This window comes from Enhydra lutris, unplaced genomic scaffold (genome assembly GCF_002288905.1).
Source record: "Enhydra lutris kenyoni isolate GAN:26980312 unplaced genomic scaffold, ASM228890v2 scaffoldscaffold17, whole genome shotgun sequence".
In the NCBI taxonomy this organism is placed as follows: domain Eukaryota; kingdom Metazoa; phylum Chordata; class Mammalia; order Carnivora; family Mustelidae; genus Enhydra; species Enhydra lutris.
Genome location: NW_019154101.1, coordinates 26,408,040 through 26,426,256, shown reverse-complemented (window position 1 = coordinate 26,426,256; position 18,217 = coordinate 26,408,040).

The window sequence follows — 18,217 nt, the reverse complement described above, 5'->3', positions numbered from 1 at the left end:
ACATATAATATATTTTTATCCCCAGGGGTACAGGTCTGTGAATCGTCAGGTTTACATACTTCACAGCACTCACCATAGGCCAAGATTTCTTAAGCAAGAACAAGCACTAATTATAAATGGCATGGTTGAAAAAACAAACCTCATTAAAATTAAGGATTTGCTTATTTAAAGACAAAATTAAGAGAAAAATAACTCTAATTAAAATTAGATATAAAAACATCTAATAAGGGATATTATATACATCAAGGACATCTACCCAGAAAAATAACTCCTACTAAAATAAATAAGAAAAAGACGAGCCATTTTTAAAAATGAACAAAAGGCCTAAAAAGGTACTTCACAAAAGAAAGCATCCAAATGACTGATTATCATATATGAAAAGGTACTACCTCTATTAGTTATTGAGAAAATACAGTTAAAACCACAATTGTAGGGAATGCCTAGGTGGCTCAGTTTGTTAAGTATCTGCCTTCAGCTCACATCATCATCCCAGGGTCCTGAGATCGAGTCCTGTATCGGGCTTCCTGCTCAGTAGAGAGACTGCTCTTCCCTCTGCCTGCTGCTCCCCCTGTTCATGCTCTCTCTTTCTCTCTGAAAAATAAATAAAATCTAAAAAAAAACAAAACAAAACAACAAAAAAAATCCCAAACACAATTGTATACCACTACATACCCACCAGAATGAACAAAATCTTAAAAATAAATAATACCAGAAACTGGCATACAACCAGTAGTAGCTTACATTTCTGTCATTGTGATAAATTGCACAATTTGGAAAATTTGTAAAGCTAAATGCACACCTACCCTATGAACTAGCAATTCTACTCTGAGGTAAATTTCCAACATAAATGTGTATATGTACATAATATATTGTGTATACATACATACACACAATATATAAATTAAATGTATGTGTATGTATGTACACATACACAGACAGATACATACATTAAAGACATGTAGAAGAATCAAAATGGTGGTATTTGTAACAAACACATAACATGTCCATCAGTAACAGAGTGGTTAATTTACAATATATTCCTAGAATAGCATACCATAGAGATGAATTAGATATTGACAACTGCAACAACATAGATGGTCATTGAACACAAACATAATATTGAGTGGAAGAAGCTAGACAGAAGTATAGAACACTAACTAGTACACAGTGATAGAAATAGGATAGTACTTACCTTTGGGGCAGGAAAAGCAAATAATGACTGGTGAGGACTCAGAGATGATTTCTGTCTTGATCTAGATGTTGGTTACATAAATGAATTCACTTTGGGCTTTGTTTTGTTTTCTTTTAACTTTTATTTATTTGTTTGTTTTTAAGTAGGCTCTATGCCACCATGGAGCCCAATGTGGGACTTGAACTCACAACCGTGAGATCAAGACCTGAGTTGAGATCAAGAGTTGGATGCTTAGCCAACTGAGCCAGCCAGGCACCACTGAATTCACTTTGTTGAGTTAATAGTTATGATATGCATTTATTTTTGTATATGTATATTATGCTTCTATTGAAGTTTAAGTAGTGTGGGGTAACAAATATGCTTTATTCACCAATGATGGGTGTATGCCTTCATAGAACCTTTTTCAAGGGCAATTTGGTAATATTTATCAACTGAATAATTTCATTTCTAAGACTTTCTCAAAGGATATACTCACTAGTAATAAATAAAATAGAAAGAATAATAAATAATAATTTTCTGAAGGATTTATGTGTCTTGTATTCCTTTAGACACTTTAAATGTATTGGTGTATTTATGTACTAATTTCAAGAAACCAATGGATAGGTGATGTTATCCCATTGTAAGGAGGTGTGAATAGCAGCATCCCTTTTAATAGTAAAAATTAGAAATGTAAATAATCTCCAATATTGAAATAGATACTAGCTCATTCATATAGGAAAATAAATCAGGTAAATAGATATAAAAATAGTTCATAACTTACTAACAAAATAAACACCAAGGCTAAAATGATTCTATAAGAGCTCATTTTGTTTTAAGAACTAAAGATAAACATACATACACATATGTAGAAACCAACCTAGAAGGATAAAAATTAAACTGTTCAGTTTAGTTATCTCTGGGAGGTAGGATTGTGGGAGGACTCGTACTTTGTAGTTTACACATTTCTCTACTTATAGAATGTTATAGAATGACTATAATACATGATGAGAAAAAGCCACTTTCCATCAAAAGTAATAATAATAATAATAATATATCTTCATATTTCCATTCTCAAGCTCAGTCAAAACTCAAAGCAATATATTAAAAAAATCAAGAAAACAGTTTATCTTGAAATTTATCTACTAAAAATTAAATGGACTATATCTCAACACCTACATCGAAATCCCTTCATATTTTTTTCAGCCCAATCTTAAGAGTGATCTTTAAATTCTTTTCCTCTTAACAGCAGCCAACACCAAGAACAGTGTATGGTAGTGAATATTTTTATACCTTCTTTATAAGAAAACTACATCTTTGTTTCTTGCCTCTTTGTGGGTGATACTGAATGGAAACTTTAATTCACAAGGTTTAAAAGTAGACTTTGTGAAAACAGTGCCAGTGTAAAAACCATTAGTGGCAAGAGAATTTGCTAAATACTGACATCTGACTGTGTGATAGATCAAGTGGAGGAGGCTTTGGGTATCTAATTCGAAAAATGAAGGTATATGGAAAAAAAATAAGAAGTCCTTGGCACCTAGGTGAATAGAATTTCTTCTGACAGAACTGTTGTTTGTCAACCTTACCTAACCAAAAAGGAATGTTCCGAAGAGCTGGATTTCAAAATAAGTGGGCTAAATTACAAGACATAAAGAGTGTGTTTATATGTACACAAAGAATTTAGAGAAATCCATAGCCAGGAGAAATACATTTGAAACCAAACCAATAACTGTCCCCCTCCCCCTCTAATTATGGCCTTCTGATTACGGGATTCCTCAAGAAGACAGATTGCAAGCCCTTTAGTAGACATGCCTAAAAGATCAGAAAACTCTGGCAAGTAGGAGAAAAAGAACAAGGAAAGAGAAAGAAATGAAAACAAACAAGAGACTTGAAGGAACCGTGAGCATTCAAACCCTGGCATTAGATTTGGCAACAGGTGAATTTTCTTTGGAGGGTATTAATTTTGTAAGTCAAAGCTATTAAAACCCAACTTCCCGTTTCAGGTCTGGAAGGCATAATGCACAGGTCTCTTGCTCCAGCCCTCCCTGGGGGCTGTATTTTATCCAACTCGTCCCACTCCCTTCACTGGCTCTTATTTTAAGTGCAAAATCTACTGGCCAAGACCATTCATTTAGTCTTGCCACATACTGTGCGGAAGTCTATGTCAATGTTAATCTGGCTTCCCGGATAAGGATGCATGGCTCCATTAAATGCATAAGACTACAGTTCCCAAAATGTCTCCTGAGACTTAAATCTCAGGGAAATCTTCAATACCTTTCTTCCTCACAACTCAGTTGGAAACAGATTGTCATTCATTTATAAGACAGTGATTCACCATCTTTTATTTTCATCTTACTCTTTCAGGATTTCTAACTCAAGCAATCTTTGGACCACAATGGAATCAAGTAATCAGATTTTCTTAATGTGTAGATTCTTTCTCTTAAAGAACTCTTTCACACTTTCGCCATTTTTCTTCTTAAACCTTGATCCCTCCTATATTCTCTGCCATCAGTCTGTGGGCTGTCTATGACCCTGGATAATGCCAACCCTTCCACTTGTGCCCAGCTCCCAACCCCTCTTGGCCAAATCTCCCTTCTCTCTCTTTCATTGCCCATTCTTCTCCATTCTACTCACTATTATTCAAAAACAAATGTGCTAGTCCTCTCATCTTTCAAAACCTTCTCTTAACACTTCTTACCTCTCCAAGTACTACCTTATTTCTTTTCCCTCTGTGCCAACCACCCCCCCCCAAGTGTTGTCTATTCTTACTGCTTCCAATCCACTCTTCCCATTCTCTCAGTCTCACTTCAAAGAGCACCCTGCCCACACAACACTCCAAGAAACTGCTTGGGTCAAGGGCATCGAGAACCTCCACATTGCTAAACCTAATAATCATTCCTTGATCCTAATAACATACTTAACTACTGCCTCCTCCTGGAAACACATTTCTTACTTGACATCTAAGTCAGGGCTACTCTTCTGCTTTTCCTCCTACCAAACTGTCCACTTCTTCTGTCTCTTTTCCTCTCCTAATAAGCAGTTCCCCAGGATTCTTTCTTGTGATGAGAACTTTTAAGATTTACTCTTAAAAGTAAATCTAGCAGCTTATAAATATACAGTAGAGTATTATTAACTATAGTCATCATGCTGTACTTTATATCCCCAGGAATTATTTATAACAGGAAGGTTGTACCTTTTGACCACCTCTACCCATTTCACCTACACCTTCCTTCCCCCACCTCTGGCAATCACTAACCTATTCTCTGTATCTTTGTGTTTGGGTTTATTTTATTTCAGTTTGTTTTTTCTTCAGATTCCACATAGAAGTGAGAGCATGTAGTGTTTGTCTTTCACTGCCTGACTTATTTCACTTAGTATAATCCCCTCAAGGTCAATCTATGTTGTCACAAATGGTAATAGATCTCATCCTTTTATATGGCTGTATAACAACACCATATATATAGTGATATATACATATATATGTATGTATATATGTATATGTATATATGTGCACATATACATATATATCTATATGTATGTGTGTGTGTGTGTGTGTGTATAAAATATATCACATTTTTATCCAGTCACCCATTGATGGACATTTCTTGGCTATTGTAAATAATGTTGTAATTAACATGGGATACACATATCTCTTCAAGTTACTGTTTTCATTTCCTTCTGATAAATATCTAGAAGTAGAATTGCTAAATCACATGGTGGTTCTGTTTCTTGAGGAATCTCCATACCCTTGTCCAAAGAGGCTATACCAACTTATATTCCACCAACAGTACACAAGGTTCTCTTTTCTCTACATCTTTGCCAACACTTGTTATTTCTTATCTTTTTGATAATAATCACTCTAACAGATGTAAGTTGACATCTCATTGTGATTTTGATTTGCATTTTTCTGATGATTAGAGATGTTTAGCACCTTTTCATATACCTGTTGTCCATTTGTATGTCTTCTTTGGAAAAACTCAGACCCTCTAGCCACTTGCTAATTGGTTTTTGTTTTTAGTTTTTTTTGCTCTTGAGTTGTATGAATTCTTTATATATTTTGAATATTAACTCCTTATCAGATATATGGTTTTTAAATATCTTCTCCCATTTAGTAGGTTGCTCAGAGCATTGCTTCTTTTTAAAAGCATTATTTCATCTGAGGGTTTTGAAGGGGCGGGGGGTGGGAGGTTGGGGGATCCAGGTGGTGGGTATTGGAGAGGGCATGGATTGCATGGAGCACTGGGTGTGGTGCAAAAATAATGAATACTGTTACGCTGAAAAATAAAAAAAAATTTTTAAAAAAGAGTATGGTACAAAAAATAAAAAATAAAAATAAAATAAAATAAAACCAAAAAAAGCATTATTTCCTTAAAAAAAACAAAAAACAAACAAAAAAAAACAGAAACAAAACCCCACCACAGAAGAAAGCAACAGCAAGCTTTCTTTCTTTAAAATTAAGTCTAACAGGTACAATATAAACAGACTCAATAACAATACCATTTGTTCAATTTTTCAATGTGTATAACTTGAGTTTTTATCTGATTTTTGGCACCAGGAGTCCTACATTCTGTGAACTTTTTGGCAAAAACCACATGGCATGTTTCCTTGGTGAGAGTTCATTACATCTCTAGACTTGGTTTGATTCGCTTTTCACAATTTGAAGGAAAACTCATTTATAACAAAAGTGGAAGTAGAGAGAACTCAAAGAATTATTTAAGAAGCTCCTTCTCTTTTTTCTGATTCTGAAGTCCTAGTGCTGTAAGTAAAGCACTATTAAAGCCAAGTGCTACTGAAGCAACAGACTGCCTTGTGGCTTCTACTGCTCTGTGGTACCAAAACTCTTCTCCCTCCAGAGCACAGTTAGAGGACATTGCCATTCCCCTTGCACTTGAGGCCATGGCTGCATGACTGGGTCCTCTTGCATGAGTCTATCCTATAGTTCTGGCTGAAGCTTTAAGAAACCTCCATGTGATCCTCTTTTACCCCATTTTCTGGCTAGCTGTGGAGAAGCCAGTAGAAGACTCTGAGGTCCCAAGATGGCAGAGGAAGACTGGATTTCTGAGTGACCACAAGATAAGCTGCTCACTGATTCACTCTGTTTCCGATGTTAAGCCATTGAGATTTGGGAGTTTATAACAGTAATCACTGTTACTTATCTCAGGTAAAATATTGTTAGAAATGGTGCTCCCCAGAGGTAACTGGCATGTAGTCCTATCAGAGGCACATCTTCCAGATATCTGGCAGGAATGCACGCAAAATACACAAATTGCACAGCATCAAGAAAAGCTGGCTTTCATCTGTTTTACTCAAAGACTACCACAGCATGGCAAAAGTAAATTAAGGTTTCCCAGAACTAAGGAACAAATTTTTAAACATAAGTTGAAATGATGTGCAATGCACTTGTTAGTGAATAAGAACTTTTCTTCATTCTTTAAATCAAATTTAAGCTTAAACTATCCCCCTTTTACTCCCGTTGAATCCAGTAAGTATAGGCAATAAATCTGATAATACTTCTGAATCTTTCTTCATCAAACAGAAAACTCTTCCAAAGACTTCTCTGAATATCACTACTACCCCGTGACATATTTCCTTTTAAAACTATAAAATAAATCCATCCACACATACTTTTTGAATGTTTATTACATCCAAAGTACTGATATAATTTTGTGAAGGAAGAAAAAGAGACTATATGGACCCTCCAATCCCTTCATAATTCAAGCTGTGTGGTTTTGTTTTTTTTTTTCCACATATATACTTATGGTGGTCAAGAAAGATCTTGGATGCAGGATGTAGGCGAAGGTAGATGAGACAGAAACAGAATGATGGAGTGGGAACAGAGGGATATGATAATGAGGAATGTGAGGTAGGAATTGTCTATTACTAACAAATGAAGGAATTGACCAGATATTCTGAGTTGTAGAGGTCTCCCCATCCCCCACTCCCATCAATACAGGTATCACCCAGCTCTGTGGCTCCTGAACTCTTCAGCCTTAAAGTTTCTATGCAGGTTTACATAGCTTGATGACCATTGAACTAGACTCCAACCCTAGAGTCCCTTGGACCAAGGCAGACTTTATAGGCTGAGGATCCTGGGAACGGTCCTGTGAAGGAACCCAGGCTCAGGTTTTCCTGGCAGACTGAAATGGAGCCTAGGCTCTGATTCCTTACAACTCTCAATGGCACTAGGTAGATTAAGGTTTACATCTGTAGTTCTATGGCTTATGAGTGGATGATTTATATGTTGCTGCTCTAAACCTCTAGTCTCCTCAGCTATAACATGGGAATGATAAAAGAACATATCTCTTTGTGTTATCATAAGAATTAAATGAGATGATATATGTAAAGGACACAGCAGTGCTTGGCACATAGTAAGCACTCCAGAAATGGTAGCTGTTTTATTATTTCATGCCTCATATACACAAGAGCCAAGATTCTAAAAGAAAAAAAAAAAAAGTCTTTAATTTCACCTAATTCTTTTTTTTTTTAAGATTGTATTTATTTATTTGACAGACAGAGATCACAAGTAGGCAGAGAGGCAGGCAGAGAGAGAGGGGGAAGCAGGCTCCTTGCTGAGCAGAGAGCCCGATGCGGGGCTCGATTCCAGGACCCTGAGATCATGACCTGAGCCGAAGGCAGAGGCTTTAACCCACTGAGCCACCCAGGCGCCCCTCATCTAATTCTTTCAACCAACCAGAAAATTGAAAACAAACAAAAAACTCCTTCTTCATCTGAATAACCTAATTATGAACTAAAGAACGCTCTGAAAATACTTTTTTAAAAAATACTTTTAAATACAATGAGGTACTTTGAAGACTTAACAAAAGGCCATCACAATTTCCCCCAAGTGTATGGCAGAGGTAAAATTATTTTCCCTCTATTTTAAAGTCATTAACAAATAACCTGACTCACTGAAAGAAGAGGTTCTGCAGATTGCCTTGGGTGGCCTGAAATAAGTTTGTTGAACAAACAGCACATTATGTTAGCTAGAAATTATTTTTCAGTGTCCAATCAACTAAGTAAGAGATGTTAACCTGTCAGCTGCTCCAAAGTCAGGAAGCCTGTGGTCTATGCAGGGGTAGGGCAGCCAAGGAAGGTAGTGGGAGGACGGGTGGTGTGGTATTCAGAAGTCTCACAGCAAGGGCCAATTATTACTCGTCATGGAATACTAAGGCTTTGCCAACCAGAATGACTCTTCCTGTACTTAGAAACCAATACCTGCTTTGGTTATCTTGCCTCATATCCCCCAAGGAATAGCTGATAACACAAGGAAGTGAATTTAGAACTCTTAGCACTTACCTCTCATTTGCAAACTAATCCTGATCTTCCCATTTACTCTTTCTAGAAGATCCTTACATTAGAAAGAAAGCCTTTGAGCCCCATCCCTGTGGCTAAAGAAGTGTACCAGTTTTAAAAAATAAACGGAAGTTAACAATGATTACTTTCAATTATTCATGTACAAAACTTGTTCTTGGTGAGTTATACATGTCTGATTATTAACCTGAAGTAAAAGACCTCCTACATTCAGTGGGTGTCCAGTTTTCCTGACACAGCACAGGCAGAAAGTTCACTGAGAATACTGGTACGTTTTACTTAGTTCTAAAAAAGTCAAAAGGGTAGATTCCTGTCAAACAAACCTCCTGAAACATATTAGCTATTTCTTTCCTCGGGGCTCAGTTTCCTCCTCTGAAAAGTAAAGCAGCGGAAGGAGAACATTTTTGAAGTTTCCAAAGGTGAAATTCTGAGATTCGCTCTTGAGCCAAAAACCTCCAGTAGCAGTGAATCATGGGGACTTCCAAAATAATCTAGTCAAAACTAATACAATTATAGAATCTCCACTATAGCATCTGTTTGATTATCTCCACTGGAAGAAAATTTACTACCTTCTGAGGCAGTCCAATCAAACTTTCAACACACTGGAAGTTTCTTTGTCCTATTAAGTTGAAATCTGTTTCTCTATAATTTTGATGTGTAGATCATGAAAACTGAATATTGTAATCATACCTCTCTGTTTCAGGCTTGCTATATTGAATTTAATGACTTCTTTATGTAGCCTTAAAATAAGTGTAAATGTGTGTATGTGTGTGTGTGTGTGTGTGTGTGTATAGGTATATATAATATACCTTTGTATATTGCTTTATATAATCTCTGTGTATTGCTATAGCTGAAGAGTAGGAACATCATTTAAGTTATGAGATCTTGAACTACATTCTCTATGCCTATATGTTCTACATCCTCTCTACCTACCTATATTTTCTACATCCTCTACACCTGTATATTCTACATCCTCCATACTTACATGTTCTACTTGCCACATTCTACCTTCCAACAATTATAACAATAATCATCAGATGTTCAGAAGCACATTCGTGTTTACTACAATGCAGAAAGAAATCCACAAAAATCTGCATTTTCATGTGGATTTTGTATAGATAAGCTTTTTGAACAAGTGAATAAAGGTATGTAGCACATGCATATACTCATAAAGGATGATATTCAAATATCTAGAAAGCACTATAAAGTTGATTCAAGCATCGTATTACCACAACCACTTAGTTCTGATGTCTTTGAAACTTTATCACATTAAACGTACAAGAGAGCTCTTATACTCCAGGTTTTCAGCTAATGAGTTCCATTCAGTTGAGCTCTAAATAATCACATATTCATTTTTGTTTACTCTTATTTGCTACAACTATAGTCATCCACAACACTTCTCTAAATGCTGGAATCCAAATCTTTCTTCACATTAATCCTAATCACTTTTCTAGGAATTTGGGTTTGCTTGATTGCCTTTACACTTTCAAATGAACATCGTATTACCTATAAAGTCAGAAATAGCTGAACTTATTGAATATCTTGATTCTAGAGAGCACAAAATGAACACAGCAACATTCATGGTCAAGCATTTAATATATCTTTTTCAGATTATTAAAAAAGTGAAGAGTTGTGTTTGTACTCACAGATGGTATTGGAAATACATGTGAGCACTTCTGTGCTTCAGAATAATCTTGAAGGAGAAATTTAAAAGTATTTGTGAGTGCCTATGAGGTCAAAGTATTGCCTAGGCAAAGCAACAAAATAAACACTGCTATGAACATTGCGTTTCAGCTGTCTCATTTGTAAAATGGAAGTAATACCACCAAATTCTTATGCCTGATAAGGTGTTTATAGCCACCAGAGGAGCCAAAGGCATATGAAAGAATACCGACAACCCTAGAAAGTATCATATAAACATTAAGACATTAAATTAGTTGCCACTACTGTTGCTATCCATAGTAGTACCATTCTTATTTGAATACCATCCTAAATGTCTGAATCTCATATATTTTTTTTTTTAATTCAAGCTAGAATTTTTTGGAGGACAAATTTTCTCAAGACATTTTAGAATTTCCTGCTTATTTTACTTGTAGCCAAAAGTACTACAAAAACAGCCACTCTTGTAATTCTTTCACACCTCTGTTTCCAATCCTGGCCAGACTCTCAAATACAAAAAAGACGTATTAAGATAGTCAGGGGAAAAGTTCAATTGCTGCTACCCAAACTCTGAAACAAACTGTGGAACAAAAGTGATGCTAGCAGTTTTCTGGTACTCATTTACGCTCCTTCCACCTATTGAGATGGTCGATCTGCCCTAATTTCCAGAATTTGATGATTAAACATTTTAATTACCTATCATGATTTCCTTATATTTGTAATCCTGATTTCCAGCACAAAATCCTCTAGCTACTCAAGGCCATGGAACATATAGGAGCATCCAAACCTTGCCAGACTTGAAACTTTAGGTTACACATCTAACATTCAGCAAATCTAGTTACAGAAGCACTTGATAACTAGTTGTGTTATATTTATTGCCTCTAACACCCACTCTAATAAGAATTCACAAGGTCAGGAGAGTCTGGAAAGGGGATGAAGGCCATCTTGGTCTGAGGGGAGAATCTCAAAGCTCAGTGTTTTCCCTCTAGCTTGCACTAGATCTCGGAGTGATAGAGGAGTTTACATCAACCTTCTTCAGCTAAAGAGAGAGGGCTGTATGAGATAGACAAAGGATAGCATGGAAAATAATATGGAGGGGGATAGAATTCTTAATGGTAAAAAAAATACCCACAAACAACATGGGAACTAATATTCAGGTAGATTAATTTTGCATGTTTTGATGATGTCATTCTTTTAAGGGCCATTAGGAGTCACCGAGTTATTTAAAGAGAAAGGTTCAAAAGATTTAGGGGAACTAAGAACCTGCAGTTTCCAGGAAACATAAAGCACACATCTAGTCTGGTGTGCCTATAAGTGTATAATTAAAGGAAGAAAGCCTTAGTGCTTTTCTAGTGATGGCAGCCAGGACTCCTATGTTTTATTTTTTTTACCTAAAAGAAGAAAAACAACAACAGTGAAACTAAAACCACCAAGTTCAATTCCATGGGCCAAATCCTAAAAATAGGTCAGATCCAGCATTCTTATGGAAAGAAATACAAAGTAAGAAAGAAAAAAAAAACCAAAAACCAAAAAACAAACAAACAAAAAGAACAGAAGATTGGAACTGCTTTTCAAAATCATCTGAATTTGATGCCAAGTCCACAAGGTGGCTTGGTTTTTAGGGTCTTTTGTTTATTGTGTTAAGCTCTGCACAGTGGCCATGTTCATGATGCTGGGACGTGACAGAAAAGAAAAGGTTATTGAAGGGCATACATGCTTAGTTCTTTATACCAATGCTCACAACATACAATTTCAGTTCTTATGGACAAAGTTCATAGCTGTAGTTTAGAGTTGCATATGTTAGTTCTCCATACAATCATACCAAAAATGGTGGGATTAAACATGTAAGAGTTCATACTCTGCATTTTGAATATGGCTTTCAGTATGTTTTTCTGCATGTATCACAAAGACCATGGTTTAAAATAATCCAGACTTTATTTTAGATTTGTGTCCCATATACATAGAGGGACACTAAAATAGGAATATTTAGAATGACAGAATGATTTAGAATCTTACTTCATTATCACAACATCACTCATAATCTTCTTTAGTTTAGAATATATTCCAAGATAGAGATTTATGTTAGAGTAGTTTCCCTAACAGATCAACTCAGTCATAACTTTCATAAAGGTGACATATCTACTGAGATAAAGAGAAAAGGCTCAGAAGTTCTCATGTTCTCCATGCATCTGCCTTCTAGATTCACCTTTCAGCAAATGCTTATTGCGTATCTACAGCCATGCCATGTGCTTTGCTGGACACAAAGGTAAATAAGGAAATTGGTGTACATTAGTGGAAAAACCTAAAATAATTTATGTAGCATGCTTAACTCATCGCCTGGCACAGAATAAGTCCTCAGTAGTATTAGCTACTACAGGAATGACAGCACTACTGAAGACCCTTCTACATATGAAAACACTCCAAGAAGGCTGTGCTTTCATTTTCCACAATGTACTGTGCTATCAATCTCACTTTTAATAGCAACAGGCTTTCTTCCTGCCAGGCAAACGGGGCCAAACAAGTATACAACAACATACAATACAATGAGTAACATGAATAGAATGGCAAAAACAAAGTATTATGGTCGCTCAAAATAGGTTGTGGAAATGAGGAAAGATTACCTTCTTGTGGGAGTTAATATTTGATCTGGGTTTTGAAAGATGGGAAGTGGTTCAGTGTGAGAGCTTAGCTAGATTACAGATTACATAAAGGGAGTGATCAGGCAATATACTGACTAATCTTAAATGCCGGGCTAAGAGCTTGTTTTAGATTTTACTCACCAAGGAAGAGGGAGTCAGTAAAAGCATTTGAACAGGGAATAAAATATACATATACATGTCTACTTGCATGCGTGCGTGTGTGTGTGTGTGTGTGTGTGTGTGTGTGTGTGTGTAAAAGTGCAACACTACACTACTCCAAAATACTTTTGTCCTTTCTGGTCTGTAATTTATATTCTAGGAAGTAATACAAGGGTCTTGCTGCAGGGGACAAGCTAGAAGAGCTGGAGGTGCATAGAAGGCTCTCTGAGGTCAGGAATTGCCACCTGTGGTTGGCTGGACCACAGGCCTCCAATGGGAGGCTGGGTGACAACCTGGACCCAGGATCTCCTGGAGCAGACTTCACCTCAGGAGACCTATGGATACACTTGGAGCAGGATGGATAAAACCTCTGTAGCCTGCCTGTAGAGGTCCCAGGAGGGATGCCTGATTTGTCCTGGAGCACTTGCACAGGAAGGACTGTGGTAGAGGATTAAACTTTACTAGATGCTCCACAGGTTGGGAGAGAGCTCCTGCTTAGTTCTGGAGGGATATGGAAAGATAGAAACATTTCTGATCTTCATCTTAATATTCGGACGATTCTTTGTCTACTGTTTGGTGTATTATTTTCCTAGGACTACTGTGACAAACAAACTGTGACAAACCACAGAAACTTATTCTCTCAATGTTCTGGAGGATGGAAGTCCAAAATTAAGGTGTTGGCAGAACCATGCTCTCTTTGAAGGCTTTGGGAAAAGAATCCTTCCTAGCTTCTTCTAACTTCTGGTGACTGCTGGCAAGCCTTCATGTTCTTTGGCTTGTAGATGCATCACTCCAATCTTTGCCTCTGCTTTTACCTGGCTTTCTTTCCTGTGTGTGTCCATGTCCAAATGTCCCTCTTCTTATATGGATACCAGTTACTGGTCATTAGATGAGGGCCCACACCAACCCAGTGTGACTTCATCCTAAATTGATTATATCTGCAAAGACCCTATTTCCAAGTAAAGTCATGTTCACAGGTTCCAGAGATTGGGACTTCAACATATCATTTTGGGGAACACAATTCAACCCATAATAGTTGGTTAGTAAATTACTGAAGAGGGTATAGAGTGTCTCCTACCAACACTTAACAGTAGCTTCTGATCCAGTGACCTGATATCTTAACTGAGGACTTACAGAGCCATAAGTGTCCGGGATTCTGGGAGGTAGGGACACAAAACTCCATAAGTGCCTGGAAAAAAAAAGCCTCCAACCTCCCAGCACTTCTGATATCCTCACAACAAACTGTCCCAGAGTCAAGTCTCAAGAGGGAAGGAAGCTATAATTAGAAGAGAGATCCACCTGAAGTGATGGAATTTAAGACAACCCTATCCTGTTTTATAGCTCTCTTTACCCCAATCCCCACCCACACCCCAGGAGGTACACTCCCTGGCCATCTCTCATAACCTGCAAGAGGGGATGTGGTTAGGCTGTCTGTCCTGAGATAGCCCAAAGAAATGCACCAGAAGGGAATTTTAGGACCATTACTGATCTGTGCATAGATAGAAATGTTGGTCAATTTCTACTTTACACTTCTGTTGATGAATTCTTAAAAAGAGTTTTGTTTGACAAAAAAAAAAAAATTCAAAAAAGTTTTATTATTGCTTTTTAATTGCCATCTCAGAATCAGAATCTTGACATGTTAGAGATTCAACACACTGGTGAGAGGATTACAGGAACAGATTTTAACTCTATCCTTAGGATGTGCTTATATTTCCACTGACCCACAATGACTGCTAATGATAGCTGATGGGATTTATCACAATTGTAATAAATTCTTTGTTTAGTAACTTATAAAATTGTTTCAAGTCTGCTTGCCTTCCTAAATGCCAAGTACCATGAATATTAGGGCTCTATCTATTTAATTTGCTTCTATAACCCTAGTATGATACTCATTATATAGTAGGAGTTCAATAGATATTTGGGAAATGATTATAGGCCAAAAGGAAATGGAAATGAAGACCCAATAAATCATTCTGTAGTTATGGACTTGGTCATTACATGAACATGAATCAGCCAGGATTATTGAGCTGGGAAATTATTGACTTTAAAGGTAGATAGGCATAGAGTTGACTTGATCTGTATCCCAGAGAAAACTAAGGCACCAAATCCAGTGTCCAGCACCAACTTAGAACATAAGTAGCTAAAAGCTTGCTCATATCTTGAATTCAAATTCAAACTTATTTTATTTTTTTTTTTAATTTTTTTTTTTTATTTGACAGACAGAGATCACAAGCAGGCAGAGAGGCAGGCAGAGAGAGAGAAGGAAGCAGGCTCCCCGCTGAGCAGAGAGCCCGATGCGGGGCTCGATCCCAGGACCCTGGGATCATGACCTGAGCTGAAGGCAGAGGCTTTAACCCACTGAGCCACCCAGGCGCCCCTCAAACTTATTTTAAAAAGTGATTAAATCTATATTGTTTTGATTTTACAGAAATTTCTCAATTGATAAAGAAACTAATAAAAATATTATAAATTAATCCACTCTACTATAGTATATCGTTTTAAAGTATTAGCATGATTTTATTTTTAGTTTTGTCTTTTACCTATACTTGTTAGTTCTCCCCTTAAAATAGATTACTATATCTTCTAGTTCAGGGTTGTATACCAATATGAACATACTAATTTTTCACAGCTTTACTCATTAAAATTAGTATTTGTGCTTTCACTGCTCAATCCTTTTAACTTTCCTATATGTCTGAAAACTTTCATAACAATACTTTGAGAAAACTAAAGTTAGAAAAGAGGAATAGGTATGGGTCACTTATCATCACTGAAAAGACAGCAGGTACTTACTTAAATGTTATATATTAATGAAATGACTTTTTAAACTCTTGTTTTCACATTTATCAGCATGCTCTACCACTTAATTGCTCTGCAAACCTTGGGCAAGTAATTTCTCAGAGTTTCTTCTGCAACACAAGAATATGTCACATGCCCAAAGGTAGTGGTTTGAGTCAGACAATTTCTTGGTATCATTTGGTATAATTTCCTGATTAATGTTAATAGAAGTAGAATATAAAACTCCAATTGCCTTAATCTATTAACAGTTATAAGCTCCCTCATGCATGTAGGTGAACCATAGGAAATTGCTATTTTTATACTCACAAATTGTCAAATATCAGAGGTTTCCTGTGATCCAAGATAATACATACTGATATAGATAATAAAACTTCTACAAGATATTCTATTTAGTCAACATGTACTTACTTGGCACCTACTTTATGTCAGCAACAAGTGTCTTTGTATGTCAGAAACAAGGAGGAAAAGTCCATGAATTAGAGGTATATATAGCGCAGTCTCTTTCTCTCCAGCTTTCTGATCTAATAGTGATGCTTATCATGTGTTATGGAAACACGGAGAACAGACCACTAACCCTGACTGTTCTACTGAAGAGGACTTCACCAAAGACATACTAGGAGTCTCTCAGAAAAGAGAAAGAGAAGTAAGGGCACTAAGGCACCAGTGTGAGCTAGCATGAAGGTATAAAAGGATATTTGTCCTGAGACAGGAGGTATAGATTGGGTCCTAGCATAAAGGTCATGCTAAGGAGTTTAAGATTTTGTCTTAGTTTATAATGTCATTATTAGCTTTGATTTTGAAAAAGATTAATTTTAGATAGATAACTATTGTGACAATGTGAATGATACACTAAAGTTGGGAGAAGCTGGTCTCCAGGTGACAAAATAGGAGGCTGCTGCAAATGAATGAGAGCATGAGGACAGAAAAGAGAGGCTGGATTCATAGAGATTTCTGGCAACAGAACTGATAAGATTTGGCAACACCATCAAATATAACTGTCATCAAATTTGAGAACTTTTAGGTCATTGTTTCCTCAAATCTTTTCTGCATTGTTTTCTATCTCCTTTCAGACTCCACTTATATTCATGTTAGACCTTCTGATATTGTCCTACAAGTGACAGAGTCTTTGTTCATTTTTATTTTAAATCTTCTCCCTCTTTGTTATATAGATTTAATAATTGCTATTATGTATCTTCAAATTCATTGATTCTTTTTGTCATCTTCAATTTGCTCTTAAACCCATCCAGTGAGTTTTTCTTCTTCCTTTCGGATATTATATTTTTTATTTCTACAGTTTCCATTTGGTTCTTTGTTAGAATTTCTATTTCTCTATTGAAATTTCCTCTACTAACTTATTGTGATCATATTTTTCTTTATATTTCTAAATAGTTGTAACAGCTGCTTTAAAATCTTGTCTGTTAATTCCAGTTTCTTGGAGCAATTCTCCACTGCTTATCTTTGTTCTTTAGTATGGGTATCACTTTCTGTTTTCCTCATATTTGGTCATTTTGTTTTGCATCCTGAATCCTGTACAGAATACACTACATTTCTCTGGAGATTACTGAGGTTTTATTAGTTTTCACAAGATACCTTGGCAAACTTAAACTCCAAACTGTTTGCCCCAAGGTGGTCAGCAGCTGAACTCTCTGTTCAGTCCCTCCCGTCTTGGGTGGCTGTTCCCTACCACACATGCACACGTCATAAGTCAACCAGATATTTGGACAGAATTAACATGCAGAATCTGGGACTCTCCTTCTGTGTCTCTCTCCTTTCTGGGATTTTCACCCTCACTCTCCAGTAATTATGGTAACCCTGAATACAGTGCTGACTGGAGCTGCCCTCAAGTGACAAGTATTAACTATGAAAAAGCTCACTGGGCACTATTCTATTTCCAAGTACCAATGCTTCTCCAGTTTCTGCCCACCTTTGTTCATCCTCCAGTAGCTTTAGATAGTTGATTATATATATATATATATATGTATATACATATATATATATATATATACACATATACACACACACACAAACACAACATGTGCATATGCATCTGTGTGTGTATAAAATTATGTTTGTATTGTGTGTATGTGTGTGTAATTGTTACCAATGGAATGTTGATCTGATCTGAGCTACTCTGCCACTACCAAGAGAACACATACCTAATATGAGATTAGATGTATTCTCTGTTTAGAAAGTAACCAGGGGAAAAATAAGTAAGTAATAAAGTCCTTAAATGAAAAGTGAAATATATCAAGAAAAAAACAAATAACCCTAAGAAAAGTAAGCAAAAGAATGAACAAGTATATCACAGAGGGGTAAAGACAAATGGTCAATAAACATATAAAAAATGATCAACTCTAGCAATAGTCAAGTAACTTCAAATTAAAATAACAATATTATACCTATTTTTTGACAAAAACTAAGACAACTAACAGCCAAGATATGGATCAATGGGAATTTCTATACAGTGCTTAGAGGAAGACAAAAA